This window comes from Ochotona curzoniae, unplaced genomic scaffold (genome assembly GCF_017591425.1).
Source record: "Ochotona curzoniae isolate NIBS_2020 unplaced genomic scaffold, NIBS_Ocur_1.0 contig_2210, whole genome shotgun sequence".
NCBI lineage: Eukaryota > Metazoa > Chordata > Mammalia > Lagomorpha > Ochotonidae > Ochotona > Ochotona curzoniae.
In genome coordinates, this window is record NW_024465369.1 from 16,953,249 (window position 1) to 16,960,192 (window position 6,944).

The following is a 6,944-nucleotide window of genomic DNA, read 5'->3' on the forward strand; positions in this document are numbered from 1 at the left end:
CATGTATGGGATCTTAGATACAGTTTTAGGAGAGAGAAAATTAGTTTGCTCAATCAGCCCATTATATAATATAATCAAATGATTAGAGTAGAACATTAAACTTCAAATAACTCCAATATGTTTTTCATTCCAATCATTCAAAAAAAAAGTGATGTTATAATCTAAGAACACTTTAGAGGCTGGCAGGGTGGTACAGTAGGCTGATCCTTTATCCTGTAATGCCAGGATCCCACATAGGCATTGGTTATGTTTCTTGCTGTTCCACTCCCAATCTAGTTCTCCGCTTATGGCCTGGAGAAGCAGCAGAGGATGACTAAAGCCCTTGAGAGACTCAGAGAAACTCCTGGCTTCAAGCTTCAAATCAGCTCAGGTCTGGCTCTTGTGGCCATTTTGGGCGTAAATCAGCAGACGGAGGACCTCTCTCTGTCTCTATGAAATTTGTCCTTTCAGACAAAAATTTTTAAAAGTCTTTAAAGAACAAAACAGGGCCTGGCATGATGGCTCAGTGGCTAAATCCTCACTTTGCAAATGCCAAGACCCCATATGGAACCTGTTTGTGTCCTGCTTATTCCACTTTCATCTTTCTTCTTGCTCATGGTCTGGGAAAGCAGTAGAGGATGGTTCAAAACCTTTGTACCCTGCATCCAGATGGGAGACCTGGGAGAAGCTCCTGCTTCGGATTGGTTTGGCTGCAGCTGTTACAGCCATTTGGGTAGTGAACCAGTGGATGGAATACCTTTCTGTATCTTCTTCTCTCTGTAAATCTTATCTGCCTTTCCAATTAAAATGACAAAAAAATTAAAAACAGAAAAACCTACCACTATATCTCTTAAAGACTTCATTCAAGAATGAGAATTGTAGTGCTATGGATTAAGCTGCTGCTTGTGAGAAAGGTAGCCATATGAATGTGCTTTACAAATGCTGGCTGCTCCACTTCCCATCCACCTTCTTGTTATAATGTGACTGGGAGAGCCATGGACAAGGTCCAAGTACCTGTGGCTCTGCACATGTGGGAGATTCTGATGTGGGGTTTTGACATTTAACTTCAACCTGGGTTAGATCCAGATGTTGAGGCCAACGGGGAATGAATCATCAGATTAGAAGATCTAATTAACACAATTTTTAAAGATACCATTTAAATAATTTTATTTAAATGAATTCATTGGGGCTGGCGTCATTGCATAGTGGGTTACATAGTCACCTGCTACACTGGCATCTCAGGTGAGTGCTGGTTCCAAACCCAGCTATTACACTTTTCATCTAGCTTCCTGCTTACATGCCTGGGAAAGCAAAGAAACACTGTATACATAACGTGGGTTGCTCCTACTCACATGGGAAATCGGATGGACTTCCAGGATCTTCACTTTGGCCTAGCCCAAAACTTAACATTCAGATAACACCTCAGATCTTTTTGTCACTCTGCATTTTAAATATATTTTGCTATTATTCTTTACTGTGCCATCATTATTCAAGGCAGCAAGTTTAAAGATGCTTTGTGCCTCTTCTGCCTCACACACCTAGTTACAGACCTACCTGGGACTAAATTTTTTTTTACTTCTTATCCCATAACACTTTTTCTCACTCAAACAGGCATTGACATGGGTTCATTAGTTCTTACACCTTGAAAATAATCTTTGATTTTATTCTCTTAATAACATTTGAAAACTATAGCAAAGCAGAGGGAGAAACAGAATTTCCACCTGCTGGTTCACTCCTCAAATGACTTCAATAGCCAGGTCTGACCCAGGTGGAATGGGGAGTCAGGAACTCCATCAGTCTCCCACATGGGTGACAGGGTCCCAAGTATGTGCATCACCTTCTGCTGGCGTCCCAGGTGTAACAGCAGATCCGGATGGAAACAGAGATGGTGGGCTTAAACAAGTCTTTAAGATACGACATAAAGGTCACATGTGACGACTCAACCCTGTGCTTCATGGCTAGACCTCAATTTTATTTTTGACAATTGCATATACAATCATCTCTCAGTATCCACAGCAGATTAGTTCCAGGATCCCTGCAGACACCAAAATCCATGAATACTTAGGTCGCTTATATAAACTGCCATGGTGGGGCAAGAGTTTGCTGTGAAAACAGTTGTTATGTTTAGGGAATAATGACAAGATCTCTTTGCACACATGCAATATTGATGCAATTTTTCCTCCTGAAAATTGCTGCTCGGGCCTGGCGGCGTGGCCTAGCAGCTAAAGTCCTCGCCTTGAACGCCCCGGGATCCCATATGGGTGCAGGTTCTAATCCCGGCGGCCCCGCTTCCCATCCAGCTCCCTGCTTGTGGCCTGGGAAAGCAGTCGAGGACGGCCCAAAGCCTTTGGGACCCTGCACCCGTGTGGGAGACCTGGAAGAAGTTCCTGGATCCTGGCTTCGGATCAGCACAGCATCGGCCGTTGCGCTCACTTGGGGAGTGAATCATCAGACAGAAGATCTTCCTCTCTGTCTCTCCTCCTCTCTGTGTATCTGACTTTCCAATAAATAAATAAATCTTAAAAAAAAAAATTGCTGCTCATCTGTTGTTGAATCTATGGATGCAGAACACACAGATATGACAGCCTTAAATGCCTGTACTAACAAGACACAATGTGGTGCTTAAGACACTGGCATACTCAGTGACAATGCCCACTAACTTTGATCTAGTGCCTACTTTCACTCTTTAGTATCCCATTTTTCATGATAAATTATATGATTACTTCACCCATATTCTACTGGGTGTCAACTTTTATGATTCCTTACATAAGATCTTGTACTCATATCCTTTTGTGCTTCCTGTCCCTTCTGTTTCAGCATTTTGTCTTTCTCCACTGCTAATAATCTACCTTTTTTTTAAATCCATCTTTAAAACGTTATCACGTAAACTTGCATTTTGAGGTTAACCTCAGTCCCTAAACCTTCCCTGGCTCACTGCCTCCTGCTGCTAACCCACCTTAGTTCTAAAGGCTTTCTGAGCTTGGCTGCAGTACTCGTTCTCTTCACTCAGTCTTTAGTATAGTGCACATGAATTACTAATGTTTAAGTGTTGGGTGATTTTTCTCTAATTGTACTACTTACAAAATACAAACAACTCAACCCAGTATCACACTTTAAGACACTAGATCATGTTAGCTGAATGTCTTGACAAGAACAGTCATCATTTGCAAATACTTACCCGTGATCACCTTACGCCAACATCATTCAATTAAAAGAGAAGTGGGTCCGGTGACGTGGCCTAGTGGCTAACGTTCCTGCCTTGAATGCGCCAGGATCCCATATGGGTGCTGGTTCTAACCCAGGCAGCTCTACTTCCCATTCAACTCCCTGCTTGTGGCCTGGGAAAGCAGCTGAGGGCGGCCCAATGCTTTGGGATCCTGCACCGGTGTGGGAGACCTGGAGGAAGTTCCTGGCTCCTGGCTCCGGACTGGCACAGCACCGGCTGTTGCACTCACTTGGGGAGTGAGTCATCGGACAGAAGATCTTCCTATCTCTCCTCCTCTCTGTATATCCGACTTTGTAATAAAAATAAATCTTAAAAAAAAGAGAGAGAGAAGTTACCCCACAAAATACCAACCACCTAAAACACAGAGTTGGTATTACAGTAAATACAAGTCCTTATCATCTAATCACACACATTTCCATGTTTGTAAAACTGCCCTACTTTGCTTAGAGTACTAAAAATGAAAATCTACAAAATATGAATACCATTAAAATATCAAATCAACCTTTGCATTGGGGTTCCACAAAATACCCATCACACAAAAAAAATTCCATTGCTGAAGTTTTGAGACTGTTGCAGTTAAAATCTTAAAAAGCATTGAAAATTCACAGAAAGCTCTATGGTTAAGACCTAAGGTTAGGACCTGGGCTGTCTTCCATCCTCCACCAGAATATTTCCCTCACAGCGCTGTTTTTTTTTTTTTCCGAATGTTATGAAATTGACTGACATAGTATTGAGTAAACAATGTGTTAAAAGTATGCAAGTTCAATTTTTCACAACACATGGATTGAGACAGTATCAATTTGGTTCATCTACAGCACTGCTTTTATAACCTAAAAAAACAGCCAGGTAGATGGCCATTAACCATTATCAAGAGCCAATCAAAACAGCAGCACTACAAAGGTAATCTCTTTATATGTGTACGGGTTAATGAGAATTCTGTCAAAAACATTCAACCTGCATTGGAGGTTAAAAATAGTATCAGTGAATTAACTTTTTTTAGTCACTCTCATTTCTAAGAGCTGCCTCTCACTTACTTACAAATTTAAAACTTCTGTATCTTAAGATTCCTTAAAAATCCATTATTTTCTAATTACAAACATAATGTGTTCAATAGAATATCTGGGACACACAGAAGCTTAAAGGATCAGAAAAACACCCAACTATTATGTTGTTGCCTACAACAACCTCTAATAACCCTAAGATACATTTCCCTTTTTTTTTTTTTCTGCTGCAAACAGAAAAGTTTATTTGCGAAGAGACCAGGTAAGCAGAGAAGGGAGCGAAGGCGAAGCACCTCCGGAAAGGAAGCTGGGAAGTGGGGTGCCTCTCGAAAGAGGAGGGAGAGACACCCCCTTTTTTTCTATTTTCATACACATAATTGTGTCTGTACTAATCTTAACCATTTGTATCATTTTTCTTTGTAAAATGTAATCATTTCTGCATGCTGTCAAAATGTCCTGATAAATGTTTAACAGCAGCATGTTTCATATGCATTTAGTTATTCCCTTAAGATATTTAACGCTAATGCATGCACCCTAGATGAATCTTCAAAATCAGATTTCCAACTTACTTTTACACATGTCTGAAAACAATGCAAAAATCTTAGATGCTTAAAATGCAGGACATATGTTCCACAAGACTGAAATCCAATCATGTCCTCTTTAATCATCTATCACGATAGTTAACTATGAGCAATATGTAGAAGAGCAGGGGCAAAGAATGAATAAAAAGTCACTGTCTACTGAGGATAGATATAAAAAAAAAACCACTAAAGATCCATATAAGAAACAACCTATCAGTTATTTTCCTATCTTTGCCACGCCAAACATTTTGACTAACAGGCATAATCTTTACAGACACAGTTACCTACAACAAACTGAAGCTACAGTCTTTTGAGGTCAATTTATAAGACATCAGTGAAAAGGTCAACAGATTGACACATGGCAAAAACAAGAACAAACAAAAAACCTCAGTGTTCTTTAAAGTAACTTTTATAAAACCAGTAGGAAAAAGTGCAAAGGAGGTATGAAAGTAAGTTAAGAAAAAAAGCACAAATCTGCAAAAACACTCAAACTCAAAGAGTGAACAAAGAAATAAAATCATAAAATATTCTCAGACTGCATAAGACTGCTTCAACAAAGATGTGCTCCTGCAACTTAAAATAACGTTCATCAAATGCATTTTTTTCTACAAGAAGCAATGATGAAATGGGAACTTCAGTCACACTTGGGAAAGCAACCAATGTGCAATACAATGAATCTAAAAATCCTATAAAACAAAGAGCTTTAAGAAAACTCAAAGGATTGGCAGAAGTAGAAACTTTCACAGGTGACTGATCTTCTGGTGATAAAAGTTACTGGAGAGTATTTTTTTCTGATATTAAAAGAGAGGTCAGCTGAGAGATACTTAGTTTTTTCCCCTTTCCACAACAGAGTCACTAATTATCTGGATACATTACAAGTGATTAACAGCAAAAGTACACATTATAAATGATAAAGAGCAGAGTATGCCAGTTCTTAACCTGTGTACATGCAGGCTCTGGTGAATACAGGCAGACCCAGGGAGAACAGTGGTGGTCTGCACAAATGGCAAATAGGCTAGTGAATGCTTAACGTAACATATCTCAATACAGAGATGGCCTTGGGTGGGTAGAGAATGGACCACTCTGGAAACCCTCTGGGAACACAAAAGGCCATCAAAAGTTTTTGATGAGCCATATACTTTTGATAAAGCAAGTAGATTTGTGAGAGTTTAAGAAAAATCTCATTCAAATGTTAATTGTAGTCATGTCTTTAATGGTGAGAAATAATGAGCAGTAATCTATCTATGTAGATAGAAAGATTACTATATATATCAATTGCAAATACTTACCCGTGATCACCTTATGCCAACATCATTCAATTAAGATATATATGTCTATGGACATATATACCAAGATAAGATAGGACAAATATTAAGACATCCACTAAAATAATGTTTTACAAGTAAGACATGCTTACAGTATGGAAATAATTTTTATTTATTTCAAGATTCATTAGAAAGTCAGATTACAGAGATGGAGACATGACATCTTCTATCTGTCAATTCACTCTTCAGAGGAACACGACAACTAGCACTCAGCCAGGCCGAAACCAGGGGGCAGCAGGAATCCAGATTTGGCTGATCTTTGGCTGCTTTTCCAAGTCTATTAGAAGGAAGTCTGATTGGAAGTGGAACAGGCAAAACATGAACCAGGGCTCATAAGATGCTGGTGTCCCAGGCTGCAGCTTTACCTACTACGCCATCGGTGGCACCTAGAAATAATTTTTAGAATCCTGTATTTGAAAAAAGCTCATGATTGATTTGCCAGGCCCTTGATCTGGTCATTATATACTGTATACACATGTTAAAATGCCAGTTTGTATGTCATATGTAGGTACAACTACTGTGTCATTAAAAATATATTTGGAAACCACAAACTGTGCTGACATATTTTTAACACATTTTTCCCATCTACTTGAAAAGCATAATTACAGAAAGAAAAGGAGAGATCTTCCATATGTTGGTCCACTCCCCAGCCAGGAGCCAGGATCTCCAGGGTTTCCTGTGTGGGTGGCAGGAACCCCAGCAGAAGCAGAGGTGCCATGACTCAAACTGGCACCCTGATAAGGGACGCAGACTTTCTGAGTGCCATAACAAGAGCCCTCTGAGGCTCATTTTCTTAGGACAATGGGAAAGCAAGTGAATTTCTTTTGGTTTA